Here is a 19940-nt window from a genome sequence, read left to right on the forward strand (position 1 = left end):
AGGTGCTGCCATGGTACATCACTCTTGGCTTCATAAGGCAGAGAAGAGGGAAAAAAGCCGATTGTTTGCCATCCAGTGAATGTCAAGATGCTCTCTTGGCACCACCTTGGCTTTGACAAGCAGGAGCAAGAAGAACACACACCCCAAAAAAGCCAAGGAAGTTGCACTGCTATTCACCAGCTTACTGAGGGATTTTTAGTATTGCTCACCTCTGTAGTCATTTTTCAGCTCATAAAAGAGGATACTGTTTTTAAAAAGTAAGTTATGCTATACCTCCCTTATGCCGCACACTTTCCTTTATAAGGAATTTTGATCTTAAGGCTCTCTGCATTAGCTTAATATTAAAGGCCTTTATCAAATATCAAATAGAGGCAGAACCTAAAAAAAAAGAATACTTTCTTAAGCCATGTCTTAGAAATAAGCAGATTCTCCATAGGTTTTTTTACCAATCAAATAAACTTCCTCCATGGTTTCAATGAACACACTTCACTCTTCATTTGCTACAAGCTAGGCAACAGCCTTTGCACTCAGTTAATCTCAGCTGACAGACACTAATTTAATCATTCACTAGCATGTAAATACACTCTTGTTCTTTGATAGTCCATGATCTGGGTATGGGGGAGGATAAAAGACCAGAGACATGTGGTACCATGCATAAGTTTGCTGCTGTTCAAGCCTTCACATACCTATACAGCATCTGACTTGACAACTGACGGAGTCACTACCACGAACAAGAATCACAACTACCTCCCAGACTGCCATTCGTCAGGATTACATAATCTGACACCACAAACTTGAGTCAAATGGTTGTACCCCTGAAAATCACAGGATTCCAGGACTGGGGTTGGTTTGGTGGGGAGCTGGGTTTCCAGTCCCAATCCATTCCAAGGGAAAGCTGAGCTATGGAATCACATTCAGCTTCTCAGGGCCTTACAAAGTCAGGGCATGAAACCCTGCAAGGATGGAGATGGCCCAACCTCCCTGGTCCTCAGCTCCACCACTGGGCTGTCCCCATGGGAAAAAGACTTTCCAAATCAACTCTTCATCTTTCAAAGACTTTCAGAACATCATCATGATAGGAAAGCATTCATGGCAACAAAAACCTGAGATATCTCCCTCTCTTACAAAGTAAATAACGTGACCAGCAAAAGCCCATAAAGCAAATAAATAATTTTATCTGTGTATGTTAAATAATCACCATTAATTATTATATTTCTACTTTTACTACACTTACTTTCCACTACTTACATTATTTTACCCTGACAAAACGATTGTATTGATAAACTTACCAAATATGTTTAATGATTCCATTTTGCAAAAGCAATGTCTGCCACGGTCTTCCCTTTCTATAGTTGATGACCCTGAATTATTATACAATTTTATGAACATTATTCACCCTAACTCCAGTGATATGACAGTTTGTTTACAATGTAAATGAGCTGAAAGTGTCCCAAGTAACAAGAGACAGGATGAGAGGAAACACCTGAGGTTGTGCTGGGCCAGGTTTAGACTGGCTACTAGGAAAAGTTTCTGCAATGAAAGGGTATACCTGCCTGAAAAAGACAGCGAGTAACAGAGGTGCTGATGCCAGAAAGCTAGGATATTGATCTGTGCTGCCCATAGCTCAGTCAGATAGGTTTTAGCCTAAGTAGACCTGCCATTTCAGGAAAGCCTTCACATCTCTAGGAGACGGACAACCCAGCAGGCAGTAGCTGAGCTCTGTTGTCATTTTGGTTTGAACACTTTTGCTCTGGAGCGGGGACAGCAAGAGATACTCATCCATTGGCCATCCCCTTTCACCACGCTCCGTGTACCCTTCCACAACAGACAAGCTCACCTGTGGCTGGCACAACAGGGCAAACTCGTGCCTTTTAGCCAAGAGCCCATCCATTCCATGGGGCATGCTTTCCAGCTCCGCAGTGGGGTCTGTGGCTGGGAAGCATCACCACACTCTGGCTGGCCAAGGCCATGCCACTGCAGTGCCAGCCATGTGGGCTGGCAGGGAGAGCATATGATGGTTTGGGGCAGCACAGGTCACCACGGGCTCCACTTCACCTCTCCTTTCACCAGCGCTCTGCTCTGCACCTGCCAAGTCACCCAACCGGCCATTGTCAAGACTGTGAACTGTTCTTCAGAGTGTTTTAATTAGGTAAATAAAAAATGGTAATTAAATCAACATTACGTAATGTGTTTCTGATTTGTAATCTCATTTAAATTAATTAACTGACTCAGTCCTTGTTTAGTTTTTAAACTGTCCTAGTTAAGAAGTAGAGCTCTGGAGTAAATCCAGTTTTTATATAGTTGAAAGAAATTCAAGGACCTAGAAGCACTTACCAGAACCAAAATAGCAATAAGCATAGTCAGCTTTTCAGCTTTATGTCCCATGAACACAGTTATCTTTTTAATTTAAATTCCCTTATTTGTTTATGTAAAATAAATCACAACACTTAGTTATCCAAAATATTTCTTATACAATTTATAAAGACCATATGTTTCTCATTTTGAAAACTGAACAACTTTCTCCAGCTGTGTTATAAGTTGTGCATGGAATATATACATATTCTATATACGTGTATGCACACAAATGCGCGCACACACACCTCTTTTTAAGTTAAGAAAAGGGTTATATTTTTTCATAGCCTGATACAAATGTTTCGCATACTTCATAATATTAGCTAAGCTCTTTTTTGACATGTACATTAAGAAGAGACTTACACAGGTATCTTGCCACATGTGGATGAATGTGAAACAATGAAGTTTCTTTCCAAAACTTGCTGGATTCAGTAGGAAAGGATGAGATATGAACACTCAATTTTATCCATCTGGAAGATACTGTGGATACTAGCTGTAGTCAGAAACATTCAGAAGTTGTTCTTGGAGACCAAATACCTTTGTACATTAAGGTATGTATCATAAAAGGCTTTTATTACAGAAAATGAAAAGCAAAAGGTAAAACACAGTGAAAAACTTGTTTGAGTGTTTAAAGAAAGAAATTGCATGATAGACTATATTAATGAAAAAGTTCATATTTGCATGTAAGGAATAGGAATTTCCTTGAGTATACCTTCAGCCAAGTAATAAACTGGCCACTTCATTGGCTAGCTTGTTGAAAGACAAAGGCTGATGCTCACCTTCATGCAAATGAGTATTACTAAGAACTTCTGTGCAGATCCTGGTTTCATGGAAGTCAACATGAATTTTACCAATGCAGTCAGGATTTCATTTTCTGTTGTATTTTAAGGCAGTAAAGCAAAAATATTTCAGGGAGATAAAATACACATTTCCACTACATAAGGCAGTATTTTTAGGCATGGGGTAATGATGACATGATTACAAAAAAAAAAAAAAATCAGTTTTGTTCTCTGCCAAAAGTTGTTAAAATCAATGGAAAGTTGCTCCAGCGAGCTTTGGATGAGGCACTTCATGGTAGATTACAGTTTTAAAGTACAACAAAAAAAAAAAGCATAGTTCAACAAATACTATAGGGTAGAAGTGCATTTTTTCTTCAAAGTGCATTGCATTCTCCACTAAAACATACAGTAAGAAAAGCCAGATTATTCAGTCTTTCAGGAAGTTATACTCTCATGCTACTCTGTGAGTCTAAAGCATCATCTGACAAAGAACCCACAAAGTAGTTTACACCTATTAGTAGAGGCTCATGAGGCCTCTCTATTAGTCTTTGGACAGAGATCTCCTAAAATGCTAAGTATGCCACCACACTATACACTAATTGAGGCAAATTGACAGCAATTAAACTAAAATGTTGGGGGTTTATATATCATGGAAATTCCAAAATCAGACTAGATCACTGCAGTGTTTAGAATTTCTTCAGGGCATCTCAGGGCAGCATGAGGAACACCTGTGTCATCAAGTGCAACTGTCTAGTAGCCCAAAACAATACTAATATTTTCTCTGAAATAGGAGGGAAAAGGCTTAATGATTTGACAACCTAAGCATCACTGTAGTGTTTTTAAATACTGTAACATTTACCAAAGAATATCCTAATTTTGATCTATTATCCACAATGCTACCACAACTATGTTTTCATTTCAATTAATTTCAACTTTATGACTGGTGGTAAAACATGACTTTTAGCATAAAGAATCTGGCATACACCAAGACCCACAAAAAGTGATGTTTGGTTTTGGTTGGTTGGTTTGGTTTTTTTTCAACTGCTGCCCATGCACTTCTGAGTATTTCTTGAGATTGCCAGTTGATGCTATATGCAATTTTTAAAAACTGGGATATTAATTTACATCTAACAGATACGGGGCATAAGAAACACCATAGTTAAGTAACATATGTTTTTAACATAGATCATGCTTATGAAAGCAATGCTCCAAAAGGCAGTATACACACATAATTTTTAGGTTATGTTACTGTATTCTTTACAAAGTGGATTTCATTCCATCTGCTATAACCTAAAAATTCAGATATAAAATATGCACCACTTTGCATGTCCAGATTCCCACACACATACTATTAAAATGAACTAACAGTGATGAAAGATTAAATCTATCAGTGGGTACTAAGTCACTAAGTAGGTAATGTACAAGAACTGGCTGAGAAAAATCACCCTGCTTTTTCATACCAGTGGTTCGTATACTTGACAGAAATTGCACGTGTGTTTACAGCCACCATGTTTATTTTCCAGCATAAGCAAGTTGGTAAAAAATAAATAACAACAAGAAATTGGTAAAAAATAAATAACGACAAGAAATAATGTCTAGAGTACTGAAGCAACAGAGATCAAAAAAAAAAAAGAAGAAAAAAATCTGATCAATGTACTGATTTTCTGCCCACTGTGACCTTTTACAATAGATAGAAGTACCTTAATACATGATGTGCCACAGGAAAACTTAAAATATAGAACTGACTAATCCAAAGAAATATTTAAATAACCCAGATTTGGGTTTGGACAGGGATGTTTCACACATCAAATTCTTTTTAAAACATGTAACTAAAACAAAACAAACAAAAACCCACCCCAACAACAATAAAGAGTACCCTGGTTTAAAACTTGCCTTTCCATTTTAAACAAAACTATTTTAAAGAATATTTGTCCCACAGATTCCCTACCTCCCTATTAGCAATAGTACTGCTATTGTAATCATTTGGTCAAAAACTTTAAAATGTATATTAAATCCTATCTGATCATGTTCATAATTCTTTCATATTTCACCACATAATTCTTTCATGTTGTGACTAATATCACACTGGAGCGTCTGTTAGTTCTGCAGCTTTCATTGTATATTACACATCAGCATATCTCTCACTTCTGCTGATTTCCAATCTATTAAAATCATCTACATAGGTGAAATTCCCTGACATAGATACAGTACCAACTGCAGTTCTGCAACCAAGATTTTAAAATATGCTTGCTGGTTCAGTATACAGGAGAGGCTGCTTTTGCTCTCTGTATTTCAATTTATTTACTGAGGCTGGTACATGTTCTTGGGGACCTAAGGGTATTATATACTTGGAAAAAGGATACTACTTTTTTTTTTCTAAAAAAAAACAAACCCAGATGCATGGATTCAAATTCCAAGGCTTTTCTTTTTACTGCTTACAACTTTTTTTTGTTTCTTTGCATGAATAAAAATTGAGTGTTAATTAAGTAAGAAAAGAAAAAAAAAAGACCACCACCAGCAACAAAAAAACTTAACTCAGATTCTTATTGCACCTGGTAAATTGCCAGTGCCTTGAACATTATTTTACCATCCAGAGCTTCTAAGGCTTGTTTTCTTGCCACTGTTCCACCACAGCAGGACCTTGAGAAAGTCTGGTTTGGTCTGCAACTACGAAAAAATGTCCTTCTGCAAGTTAAAAACTTTCTACAGGTTTTCTGAAAATACAACAGAAACTCAAGTTTCAGTTTGTGGCGGAGAGCAAAAGGGGTTGTACCACCCATCAGCTCCAAGACATGAAGCCAAAATGAGTAACCTTAGACATTCAACATTCATGACTGCAAGAACTACGTTCTTATTGAAGACCGTTTTTTATTTTAAAAATAACTTTCTGCTGCCTGAAGATGTACGATAACACTTAATCCAAACAGTCCTTTCCATTTTAATAAGTTTGTATATTCATGTGTCTGTACTTGTGTGTGTGTGTGGTGAAATTATAAATGCATTTGGCTTCACTTTATCCTACTTATAGACCAGTATTTCGGGCTTTTTAGAGAGGAAAGTCTAAAATGAGTTAAACAGATTAACTCTCTTGTGCATGACTGAAAGAACAGGAATAAATCTGATGAGCACCTGCACAACAGCATTCCTTTTCAGCAATATTTCAGATTTTTCTAAAAGCTTTATAGCAAAAAATAGCAACTTAATACTTGCACTGTCCTTCTTTGGGAAAAATGCTAATCGTTTTCCATCTTGTGCATCCACATAACAGGCTCAACATTCAGTTTGACATCTTCTTATGCGTATTCAATCACTTTGACAGCTTTGCAGTGCATTTTTCCTGAACAAATAGTTAAAACTCGCTTGAGCTGAAAGAGTTAATTTGAGACATAGCACACTGCACAAGAGTTTGGTTGTATGAGTTTTAATTATAGCAGACCCTTTGGTGAGTGATTTCAAGGAGATGACTATTTTAGTGTAAACCTGTAAGCTTCTCAGTTTTTGCCTTACTTTCATCCCTCCTGGCTGTCTCTGTCCTGCACAAATACACACACACACACTTTGTGCACTCTAAAAAAAACATTCTTACTGCTCCCTTTCTATCCCAGCCTCCTTCCATTGTGGTTACTGCCAACACTTTAGAGCAGTGTAAAGTCAATCTTTCTGTGCTGCTTGAACTTGAATTTGGAAAAGGGTGCACTGCCAAGACTAGATTTCATTGAGATCAGCAGCAGTAATTCAGTTTCCACACACTTGCTAAGATTTGCAAATAAGACCAATTGGCTAGCTAAACAATAATCTTTAACCTTATAAACAGTTACAGCAAGCAAATCTCCCTAGCCTCAAAATGCTTTTATGTTTTCAAGCAGTCTTCCAGAAGATGCTGTACATCTGAAAAACAAACAGTATCCCTTTAATGCCTACTTAAAAGTGAAACATGAACAACAATAGAGCCTATTCAGGACAGAGGTATGATATCAGTAACAGCAAGAACATGAGAAAACCCAGTTCTCTAATGAAATTCACCTTGGCCTAAGGCTGTGTTTCTCCACCCAGTGGGTGTGACAGGCAAGCATTGCAGAAGGCCCACTAGTCACACCTTACACTTCCAGAAAACAAACCAAGAAAATCTACCACTGATTCCAGGATGCAGCAAAACTAAGAAGCCTGCTCATCAACCTGCTCCAAGGTTTTCCCAATCCCTCTCCTACCTGAAGCTGTTCCCTACCAGTGTACCGTTTTCACATAATGCTCTTCTGTTCACTGGCACCAATGCACGTCCACATGTGGGAGAACAGGGGTTTGTGACCTGCCCACAGCAGAGCAAGTCAACATCAGGGCTGGCAACAGAGAGTACCAGCAGCAAAGCAATCACCGGAAACAAAAAATAGGCCAGCTCAGTTTTTGGCCAATTTTTCCAAAGTGATTCTGGCATTAGCCTTCCTATATACACAATTGTTCAAAATTAAGTTTGTGTAACAAAGTTAAAACATACTTCCTACCAAGCCAGTTCGTCTGCTGTAAGTTTAAAGACCTGTGTCCCCCCAGGAAACACTATCATTACTGTATGGCCCCTTTCTTCTATTTTAATCAAATGAACAATCAAATCACTTCCATATGCACAGCTATTGATAACAGCATGATGTAAGCATTCAGGAGATAGAAACAGCACGTGAAGACAGATTGCCATGACACTAAGAATAAAACTAAAGCTTTATACAAAGTTTAGTCTACAGGTTACCACAGTTTGTTAGGCAGTATGTGTATGTATATAGGAGGCAGCCCAGAAAACATGAATCCAGGAAGACTGTTGAGCTCTCAAGCCTACGCTGTTTCCCATACACAAGCTGGCTCAGTCACAGCAAGTTGGGTATCTTTGCACAGCAGTTGGGTATCTCTCCACAGCTAAACCATTTCAAACAATATGCCACAGCCTAACATCAGTTCATGTAGATTACAGTCAATCACATGAGGATCTCTGAGCAAAAGCATATGTCAGCACCAAAATGATAGCTGCCTTCCTAAATTTATTAGCATAAATCCCTTATAATCAGCAGATGCAAACAATATAATCAGTATGTTGCAGCATTAAGAAAAAAAAGAAAAGCTATCCTAGGCCAAACATACATAATAAAAATCACGTTAGGAAATAAAACTTATTAAGCAATAAGTCATTAAAAAGATGTGCAGTGGTTATGGGGCAGAGCAAAACAAATTCTCTGGACTATATATTTCCATAAGATTAATAGGAGAGAACCTATCTCTACTATGTGTTAAAAAATACTTTTTCCTATGCTTCTAATACTTTATTCAAGTGTTCTCACAGACTGCTGAAAAATATTCTCTCAAAATTTTTTGCACTCTCGTGACCAAGACTGGAATGGTTTAAACCATTAGAAAGCCAAGATATATTCTTAGCCCAAATGACAAACTCCTTACTGTCTTGAAATCTGTAAAAAAGAAGTTTATGCCTCCTAGGAAAGACAATCTCCTTCTTACAGGGGCTGCAGAACAATTTGAGCAACATTTACAGCCTTGGATCAGATGGCTACCTGTATTCAGTCCCTGCTAAAAAATCAAGTTGATGACCTGCAAGGGACAATATTTAAAACTTAATTTTGTTCTTGCTCATACATAAACATTCCCATAGTCCTTTCTTCTGCAGGGCAGATTTGTCAATTTTAAGATCACAAGATAAACACCAGCAATTAAAATCATATTGCTAATTTCAGGCATTCTCAGCAGAACGCTTTCTGAAATAATCCACAAAATCAAACTCTGTGGAACGTCTGCATCAAAGTTTGTTTCAGGTATGTGAGAAAATTACTATCCCCACTCTGACATTAAAGAACATCCAAAACATTCACCAACAAAGAAGCAAAGCTGTATGACTACTCCACTCCTTCGCTATTACTAATGCTCTCTGCTTAAGGGGAAAATACAGTTAGCAGTGTGTAAACCACAGCCCAGTGAAGCACAGTTGGAAGGACAGAGGCACACAAACTCTGTCCTTCAGAATAGACAAGTAATGGTAACAATTGCCATCCACATTTACAGAGGATTCTTCTGTTGCATTACTAAGAGCAGAGGGCATACATGTGACTAAATTACTCCCTGGTATGCAGTGAATTCAGAATATGTGGGTTTGTGTGTGTGGAGCTAGAAGTGGTTGACCACAAGCAATGTTTGACTCTAGGAAGCGCACTGTTATTCCATTAACAACATTGGCAGCCTTTTTACCCAAGGTCTAGGTCTATAATTAACTTTAGGAATAATACTGTATATGAAATTGTTAAAGATTTACTATAAGATAACCTGCAACCACCTGTACAAATGAACAAAACAGCCACCAAATTCTTTTCCCTACTTTCTCTTTGCAATCACTCTCTACCTTCCTACCCCCACCACCAAAGGCCTGGGAATACTCCTCAACACTGCAATCTTCTCAGTGTCCAGGAAAATATTGTAATTAAATAAACTAAAGCCACTAGGATCTGTACAGGTTTCTGGACCAACTGAGTAAGACACAGGCAATAAATTTAAGCTTATTATGAAGGGGCCTGTTGCTGAAAGGATCACTATTCTTTTTTTTTTTCTTTTTACTTTAAAGAAACATCCTCTCTTCAAAGGTGTGTAAGGCAGGGGTGAGGCTGAGCAGATGATGAACAAAGTGAATAGTCTCTTTTGAAGACTGAAATATGAAGCTGTGCTTTGCAACCTGGGCTTTGATGAATCATCTGAAAAGGTTTCCCTTACAATCATGCATTTTTACAATTCATGGCCAACAGTCATGTTGCATTTATGGCTATAATGTTTAGTCAAACACCAGGAGATTAAAGCATTAGGTGAATACCATAGTCACAATAAGAAACATTAAAGAAATAGAAGTGGTAGATATATTTTCTGGCTTCAGCTTCACAAGTCAAAAAGAAGGTGAACCAAAATCAGATGAAAAATTTTGTCTGCGGAAAAAATGTTTAAAACTTTTCAGTTCAGGAGTTTTCAGATTTATGCTGGTGAAATTTAGGTTCTAAATGCCTATATACTTATTATTACAGTTTCCCTTAAGCTTTATGTTCTTAGTAAATAAAACAAAGTCACAGATACCAATGGAGCTGCAGATCCAGGTACAAAGAAGTTGTAGGAATAGTACTCAACTCCAAAGGAACTTGACTTCCAAATACAGTAAAATTACAGGAGTAACCAGAAACAAATTGGGTAGTGGAGGGGAAAGGGATAAATCCACAAAACCAAAAACTTCATTATATATATTTAGAGCTTCACATTTCACTGAGCTTTATTCACAATTCCTCTTAAAATGCCGAGTTTTCATTGCCTCTTCAAGCAGTTTGCAAAGCTGTAATCCACGCATTCCTACTGTCAAATATTCCTCTGTGTTCCTGTCTTAGCTGTATGCTGCCTACTTTCCACTTAGCTGGGTGCAGAATAGAAAGAAAATACAAATGTTGGCATAGGTGATTTCAAGCCTTAGTTGTTTGACCTTTTTGTATAAGCTTTTGGCATCTGTGACTTGGCAGGCAGAGTACAGGCCAAGCCAGGACAAAGAGGAAGACAGGAAGCAGAAAGCTGGCCGTGTCTCCTTGGCAGTCAGCATTGCAACAGGGTGAAAAACCACATCATTGCCAAACCAGAAACAGTGGGGGAAGCCCAGATAGTTGGCAAGTCATATACGGCTCTATTGTACATCCTAAACACTAAATGCCTGATAAACTTAAGTGCTATGCCAGAGCCTAATCTATTTAAACTGCCTTTTGCTGTACAGGGGAATACTTCATTTGTCCTTGTTTATGTGTTTTGCTAAGGAACTGGCACAGTTGTTATTTCTATCTAGGGCTGGCAGGTTAAAAGCTTGCTGTTACTATACGCGCATGAGCTTTCAGCATCTTTCTAAAACATCTTCTAAGATAATGCTACAGCAGGGGATCTCAATCACACACACTCATCTGCCCTCAACTCCCACTCCTGAGCATCCAAGCATTTGAGCACCCCCAATATACCCAGTGCACAGCCAACTGACCCAAACTGAATTTACCTCCTTGAAAATATTTTTCTAGTTCTTGCCACAGCGGTTGAGCAGGACTACTTGACTTCTGATGTTTGCCCAAACATTAGGCAAACACCCAGTTTCCAGCCTAAGGTCTGGGATAAGAGAAAGGCTTTGAGCAAAAGTGGCTATCAGCCATCTCTGCATCCTCCTAGACCCCTGAATGGAGAGATGCTGTTTCAGGCTTTGCGGTGGATATGGCTCCCACCCCAGGTGTGGGATCAGGTAGATCCCTTCCCAGCACTGTGCTCTGCAGATTGCTGCAGTCTGCTAGCTGGGGCAGTGCAGCAGCAACTACTGGACACAAAGACAGAGGTGGGAACCACCCAGGCACTGGCATTGCCAGTGTGGCCAGGTGGAGGAACACGTATAGATGCTTCTTACATCAGTTAGTCAGAGTTCTTTGCACTTACAGTGGATCATGAATTGCAAAGAGGATGTAGCAAAGCATGGTACATGTTACTGCACTCCCAAGGAAGGTGGGGCTCCCAGGTGGAATTGGAGATCTCCCAGAGTGGTACACAACAGCCTTGTCCCAAACCCAGTTGTTTAGGAAGCTTATTGATAGACAAAACACAAGAGCGATTTCCTTTCCAAATACCACCTGTGCTCCTGTAAAGCCTTTTGCAATTTATACAGACCTTTTTTATGAATTTTACATTAAATTAGTGTTGTCTAAGGTGGCTGATAATTTGTTTATAGGTATAGAATGCATTTCTCTCTTTCTGCCTTTCACAACTTTCATTCCTGTGGTCAGGCTTTTATTACCTTGACAACCCATTTTATTTTAAGGAACACCAATGAATTACAAACCATCAGTTTTTTGAAATGCTGATTCTGCGTATGGGCTGAGATCAGCATTCTCACAGATTTCTGTGGCCAAACAGATGAGCGAATAAGGATCTTGCTCATTAAATGGCAAAAATCTATTAAGAAGTTTCATTTTACTCTTAAAAGCACTCTGTTCTCAGCACTCTGTTCCCTCTTACATTTTAATCACAGCAATAATGCTGAATAACTGGACCCCTAATTAAGGGGATAGCACTTCAGAAAAACAGCCAGATAATCCCAATTTATCAACAAGATTGAATTATTGATTAATTAGTAGAAAGAGTAAGGAGGCAATCAATTAAAAGTAATCATCACTTCCTACAATAGGAGTCTAAAAAATATCTTGTGGTCACAAGGGACAAGAAATTATTCTGTATTCCTCCAACAACTAATAGTGTGGGATCCCATCTGTTAACTATATTCTCTCCCTCTCAGTTAATCTTTATAACCCAACAGGTTACAGAGGCAGAATTATCCTTACAGCCTGACCCTAGCTTATGTTGTCAGTGCTTTAACATATGCTTTTGCTGACTTTCTTCAATTAACTTTTTAATATATCACTGTTGTTATGTTTTATTACTTACTACCTAATCACTTTTATGTCTACTATGAAAAGGTAAATTACTTTTTTAAAAAAGTAATTTAACATTAGTTCAATTACTTTTATGTCTACTATGAAAAGGTAAATTACTTTTTTAAAAAAGTAATTTAACATTAGTTCAATGAAAATTAGGAATGAGAAAATCAGTTGGAAGAAGCTTTTGTTTTGTGATGGCCTTTTGCTCACTTTTAGAATCAAACTTCCTAGAATTCATTAAAAGCTGAAGTAATTTCACTCATTTGCTTTTGGATCATAATACTAGTAAACTATGCCTTCAGCGATGCTCACAAACTTCATCACTTGTATCTACTTTCATATCTTTCCTTCCTTTCTCTCTTTTAAGTTTAAAGTAAAAATTCTTCACTAAGTCCCCAATAGTTTCTGCATGTCAGCTGAAGAAACACATGAAGACACTTTGGTGCCCTTTACCAGTCACCAACCTGCCTTATGCCACCACCTGCCCCCCAGCACGTGCGAGCCAAAGCTCGACACTGTGGGGCAGAGGCCATTGCTTAGAGTGCTGTGGGACAACCAACGGCCTTTCTGTTGCTGCTACTGCATAATTATTGACGAGTGGCTTGGCCTGCAAATACAAATGCTAATATGAAAGCAGACAAGATAGCAGTTCCTTGGATGCTAGTCCAAGCTTCATTGCCAAAGTCCCAACATTCTTTTTAAAAAAAAATACAATCTTTCCTACTCCTCAACTTGTCCAAACTGAAATGATCATTTGTCATCCCTAAAGAACATGCTAATCTAATTCTGTCACTGCACCAACTCTGTTTTGCCAAGACCCTGAATACAGAGGCCTCCATACCAGGGACAGTCCCTCTGACATGGTGTGATCCCTCATGGGATCGAGACCTCACTGTGAGGAAGGACTCCACATTTCATCCTTTCAAAGTCACACTGAAGCTTTTCATTCCCACAAAAATGCAAAAGGAATTAAAGTCACTTTAATGTATTTGATAGTGAGTAGAAAGATACTATCTAATACATATTCTTATATTATAAAATATTAACCAGTTTCACAAAGTCAATTAACTCATCTCATTATAAAATACTGTAACCTCCATCATTTTGAAGTTTGCAGGAAAGGATCTTTGGCTGGTTTGGCCATCTAAGGCTGAATAATGCTTGTGATTGGAAATTATTTTTCTTTTACTCTATAAGAACAATTACTGCAGCTATCACACAATTATTGCAATTATACCCATAAGAACTGCTGTTCAGAGCTGTTCTCTGTAGCACCATTCTGAAACGCTGGGAACATTTGTCTTTTCTAATGATCACCAGCACAAATGTCCTTTTGTAGCTCTTTAAGTGATTTCATTTCTTTCTATTAATATCCTGTTACTTACTTTGGGAGAAACCAAAGGAGACAGGCCTCAATTAATATATACTTTTAAAGCAAAGGCTTTTAGTGAAGCCAGGGCTAAGGCATTTTAAAACAGAAATTGACACTTCCCTTTATGACAGCCTGACATTTTCAGTGTGCCTTGCTAAAAGGATAGAAAGCCCCTAGAATACTTCAAATCTGTGTTTCATAAACTGTACTCTAAGAGAAGTAGCAATAAAGTTTATTGCAGACCTAAAGAATCTGCATAAACCTAGTTAATTGAAAAGTGGGTGGAGAAGGCTGCCAAATTAAATGTTTACATTAGCACAGCTGTATTGTAAAAACATTCTGCCCCCTGTGCTTTGTAATTATAAGATATTTCTGGACTGTGTATCTCTGCAAAGTTTATCTCTACTGCCAAGACTGTTTTGGCACAGAGTGTCTGCAGTTTTTGGCAGCCAGAGAGCTCTCAGTGCAGGCAGTATCTAAAATGGCTGCCAAACCGTTATCCTGAAATGTCGTCGACCTAGTGTCGTCCTGTGTGAAGGGCAAAAGCCAAAGCTGGATTTAAAACTGTCTGATTGTTTTAAATGAGGCAAGGAGCTGGATTTCCAGACAAGTACGGGACCTGGCACCACATGTTGGTCACGCCAGGCTCACCAGCACATGGTGCACGGCAGTGGGTAAAATGGCATACAGGCTCTTCTGAGTATCCCAAATCTGGGGGGAAAAAAAGAGGGAGTAAGGGTTTCCTGAAGAGAAGCTTAATTTTATTGTTTTAAATTATGCATAAATCATCATCTGTGCCAGGAGCACAGACAGTGGGACCTTTGCAAACGACAGCTATTCTGCCCTCAGTTGCAAGGCATCAGTGAAGTTCCACATGCCTGATTATCTCCTTCACACTGACTGTATTTGCCTACTCTTAAGGAAAATCTCTCTCTTTTCCAAGCAACCAGCAAAATGTACAAAACCCTCCCACACATCTCAAGCCTTTGCTGTGCCAGCCTCTCTGTATTTGATTTGAAAGGGACTTCCCACCACCCTTCGCCAGAACTAGGAAACCTCAGTTATGTTGTCCTGGGCCTGAATAATAAAGATGAGAGAGTATTCCTTCACTGTGTCCATTGTCAAACCAAATATAAATGGTGAGATTTCTTATGCCTGCTTACTGTGCAATAATCATAACTGACCATGACTGAGGCAGAGGCATTTTGATCCTTCACTGAGACCACTGCTCTCATATTGCTCATGGAAGATTCTCGTGAGTCCCAGGTAGACCTGGTGGTTTGGGTAATGACAGGTGACAGCTGAGTGTATTATGATATTTGCTTCAAAAGGCAGACCACCACAGCTCTTTTATCATCATTTGGAATTAAAAAAGAAAATAGAAAGTGTCCACATCAGAAGAAAACAGTCCATCAGTAAAAGAATGGCAAATTTACAGCCACTAAGTGAATACAAAGCTTGTGAGTGCTGTCCATGTCTATTCAACTGTCCTAAGCCTCCCTATCAACTATCATAATATAATAACATCTGAACAGGAGCTTTTTATGAAAATGCTGATCTATGAACTGCTTATTGTCTATGGCCACACTGCTGCATCAGAAGACTTCAGATTTAGCCCAATTATTTATATAACTCTTATTTCAGTTCTAATCCTTTCTACTCTATCAAGAAAATCTTTGCCCCTGTAAATACAAAGGACATTCACTGTGATAGTTCTGTCTACTCAACAGGCTTCTGAATTAACTGACTTTCACCTCTGTTTAATTAGTAATCAGGGTCAAAGTCACACACCTGTGTAATGCTGATGTCCTTGCAAAGTACCAGTAAGCTAGGGTTAAGGTTCCAAAGAGCATGGGGACTGCATCCGCATGCAATTTCAATTGGTCTTTCTTCTATTAATATTTAATAAGTGCACCTTTAAACTGCTTTCTACCAGGAAAAAAAAATAAAAAAAAGATGAAAAGAAAAAGAAAAGATAAAAAGAAAAAGAAAAGAAAGGAAAGTTAAAGGAAAGGAAAGTAAAAGGAAAGGGAAAAGGAAGGAGAGGAGAGGAGAGGAGAGGAGAGGAGAGGAGAGGAGAGGAGAGGAGAGGAGAGGAGAGGAGAGGAGAGGAGAGGAGAGGAGAGGAGAGGAGAGGAGAGGAGAGGAGAGGAGAGGAGAGGGGAAAGGAGAGGGGAAAGGAGAGGGGAAAGGAGAGGGGAAAGGAGAGGGGAAAGGAGAGGGGAAAGGAGAGGGGAAAGGAGAGGGGAAAGGAGAGGGGAAAGGAGAGGGGAAAGGAGAGGGGAAAGGAGAGGGGAAAGGAGAGGGGAAAGGAGAGGGGAAAGGAGAGGGGAAAGGAGAGGGGAAAGGAGAGGGGAAAGGAGAGGGGAAAGGAGAGGGGAAAGGAGAGGGGAAAGGAGAGGGGAAAGGAGAGGGGAAAGGAGAGGGGAAAGGAGAGGGGAAAGGAGAGGGGAAAGGAGAGGGGAAAGGAGAGGGGAAAGGAGAGGGGAAAGGAGAGGGGAAAGGAGAGGGGAAAGGAGAGGGGAAAGGAGAGGGGAAGGGAGAGGGGAAGGGAGAGGGGAAGGGAGAGGGGAAGGGAGAGGGGAAGGGAGAGGGGAAGGGAGAGGGGAAGGGAGAGGGGAAGGGAGAGGGGAAGGGAGAGGGGAAGGGAGAGGGGAAAGGAGAGGGGAAAGGAGAGGGGAAAGGAGAGGATTATGTTCAAAATAGTTTATTAGTCATATAGGCACAGGGACATCTTTGTCACCTTTACTTTCCAAAGAATCTGTTACAGCTAATCGCCTGTATGTAAAATATTACATTATGCTCACAGAATTATGCGGTTGTATCTATCTTATCTGCTGCTTACAGCCACTGCAGATGAAGCTTCATTCTGCGTATATAATTCCACAATATTCTTCCTTTCAAAATGCACATGTGTATTTTTAAAATAAATACCTACCTGTTCTCCATTTCTCCTCCTCATTGGGTTAAAATGTCACTTTCAGTTACAATACTAAACAACTACAGGCCATTTTCCCCTATGGAGGCACCAAGTACTTAGTTTACTGGGAATCTCAAAACTTTCCCTTTTAACCTAGTTGGATTAAAAGAGCTATTAAGAGTGCTCAAGGATACATTTCTGTTCATTTGTTAAAGACAAAAAATACCCATATAATAACAACCTTCTGAAGCTCAAATTCCAGCATCTCACTTTATCTGACTGGTCTAATATCAGGCCAGCAACCTGGGAGACATGTATATTTGTACATAACTCGGCACTTGCATGCTCTAAGCACTAAGAAGTTCCAACCCCCAGTGCCTGGCTTCTGCATGCTACTGCCAGCAGGTTTGCTAAAAAAAATTAAAATAAAATAAAATAAAATAAAATTAAATTAAATTAAATTAAATTAAATTAAAATAAAATAAGAAATAGTTAATTGATTTTAACCTTCCAGGTTTCGAATGAAATTCTATTTACCAGATTAAAAAATGACTTGATATTCTAATAGTCATGCTATAGTTTTAATGTTACAGAAAACATCCTTGTGCATCATAGCAGTTCCAGTTGTGTATTTAGAAAGGCCCCTACCAATTAGTTCACATTTTCACTGGCACTTGGGTTTCTAAAGTATTCAAAGGAGAAAAGGATGAAGGTATAATTTTTTGTTATTTAAGGAAAAATCAAAGGATTTCTTCTATTAGGAGTATCACTACTGTTCCTGCTTTACAGAAGTGTTGTAAGACCTCCTCTTTCCTCATATTCCTTAGTTAATGGCTAGGTCTACGTTCCTTGGAAATCTATTGGAAAAGAACACTGAAATGTACTTGATTCTGAAAAAAGGAGGCAAAAATTAGCATAATTGAACTCTGCTTTTTGTGTCGACTTCTTATTTGTTTATTCTGCACATCTAGAGATCTCTGATGTATCTTTCCTGAAGTACACAAAAGCTGTATGCAAAATACAAAGTTGGACAGGTGGGTACTTGAAAGTCAAGATCTCACAATCAGTGCTGGTAATACAGTTTTCTCCTTAGGCCTCTGGGCCGTATTGCAATTTAACTTTTCCTATTCCTTTGATCATACTCTGTATCAAATGAGGCTATTGTCTTGTATACTCATGCATTGAAGTTTATATAAATACTTAGGAAGAAGCTAAATTCAGGCTGTACTGATACCCATGCAGCGCCTGTACATGTAAAGATGTGTTAAAAAAAAAAAACCACCCACAACACTCTTTACTTTGCAAACAGGATCTCTATCAGCATAAAGATGCCCTATTTTTATTTGAGAAACGTATTCCTGTGTCCAGATCTTCAATTGGAGATGATCTACTAAACAAAGCACCTTCTTGGTGCTTTGTTTATCTTTCTTCACTAGCTTCAGATGCTCATGGCCACCTTTAGCTGTGTAGGCCTATCACCACTAGGCAATTCCTAAATTCTTGTGTAGACTATCAGAGGTGAAAGGGAGGAGGGATCCAGGGCAAACTATACGTGGGAGTCTGAATCATTATTCCTAGAAAAACACAGCATACACCACCACCAAACCTAAAAATAAAATCACGGCAGCACTCTTCAGTAAGGGTTATTTCCCCAGGAAATAATAGCTTTTCTATCTCTAGGTATTTTTCCCAGGAAAACAGCATAAATGAAAATCACAAGACATTTTTATTTTTATACCAAGAAAGAAAGTACTTTACAAGTCTCCTTATACATGCAAAGCAACATCATCTTTTTTGCTCAAATTGCATGCAAAGCACAACTGCCTTCCAAGGAAGCAAGCTTTGAAAATTTCAAGTGCAAACCAGAAGTCTGAAAGCAGAATGGAAATGTTTATGGAAACTTAATGGTTGTCAACATGTGGTAATACAGTAACTTACTTAAATGGACTGAGGCACTTTCATTTAAGCTTTCTGCTTTTCTACTAACTCTTTATTCCATCACCTATTGAACTTCACTTTCACATTTCTTTCTTTGTTTCCTACTGTTATCTTCATTACAGGTTTATTTTTTTTTTTTCTGTTAATATTTACCAGTTTTAGAGAAAAGCATTCAGGGACTGAAGATTGGGATAGCTCCAAGAGACCATTTTTATTTCTGAATAGTGGAAGGAATAGTAAGGAAACTACCTTCTTTCAAAAAAAGAGTTCATACATCTTTATGCAATGAACCATCTCTGTTCTTGTTCCAAAACATTAGAAGCTGTTGAGAATCTTATCTAGTCTTATCTACTTTGTTGTCTCAGTGAATTCTAAATTTTAAAAGTGTGTAACAGAAACTAATTCCTTTGCCTGCTGAGAAGAAATGTTTGCAAAATAACACTGAAATCACATCAAACAACCAGCCTACCAGCAGCTAACTTCTGGCATTAATTTTGAAGCTTGTTACATTATGTTAGCTGTTCATTTGTTATATTCTGTGTACAGGCTGCCTGTATTTCCACAGCAGTATAGCCTTCACAGTCTTTCTCATAATCTTCTACCATGGCTTATTTACACTATGAGCCTAACTAGAAGCTTGCAGTCATTCTTTTTCTGCTTCAGGAAAGAGTATTCTCTGGGCTAAAGCTGGGGCCTGCGCTGAAGGGAACATTCACAGATTTAATATTCTTGAAAAGTTTTTACATTATGAAAAAGATAAAAAGACAAAAATGTGATTAGCAAACATTAAGAATATCACTGTCAAAGACTTAACATTTACTAGAAGGCAATTGCTTGAAAACATGGTTTTAATTGTACATACATATTTTTATTCATTAAAATGAATAACCAATAAAATCCCACACTATGGTGTCCCAGCCTCATAACACATTAATAAAGTTTCTTAAAGGTTTTGGCAGGGGGCCAGCACAGTCCATTAACTCCTTGCAAGTTGTAAAAAGAAGTAAAGTCATTTCAGGCTGCTTTGTGGTTATGAATGAAACAGCAGGCAGTCTGTATGGAAACGTCACTTTGGATATGGCATTGGTAATGGATGCTTTGCTGCTCAA

At 38.6% G+C, this 19940-nt stretch overlaps 1 protein-coding gene across 15 annotated transcripts in view; it reads right to left on the minus strand.

Moving 5' to 3' along the window:
- The window catches only part of NFIB (nuclear factor I B), a 167715-nt gene that overhangs the window by 70550 nt on the left and 77225 nt on the right, over window positions 1-19940 (minus strand). The window lies entirely within an intron of this gene.

Source organism: Pezoporus flaviventris, unplaced genomic scaffold (genome assembly GCF_033815535.1).
Source record: "Pezoporus flaviventris isolate CSIRO_AGI_PZ_B2104156 unplaced genomic scaffold, CSIRO_AGI_Pfla_v1 ptg000212l, whole genome shotgun sequence".
Classification (NCBI taxonomy): Eukaryota; Metazoa; Chordata; class Aves; order Psittaciformes; family Psittacidae; genus Pezoporus; species Pezoporus flaviventris.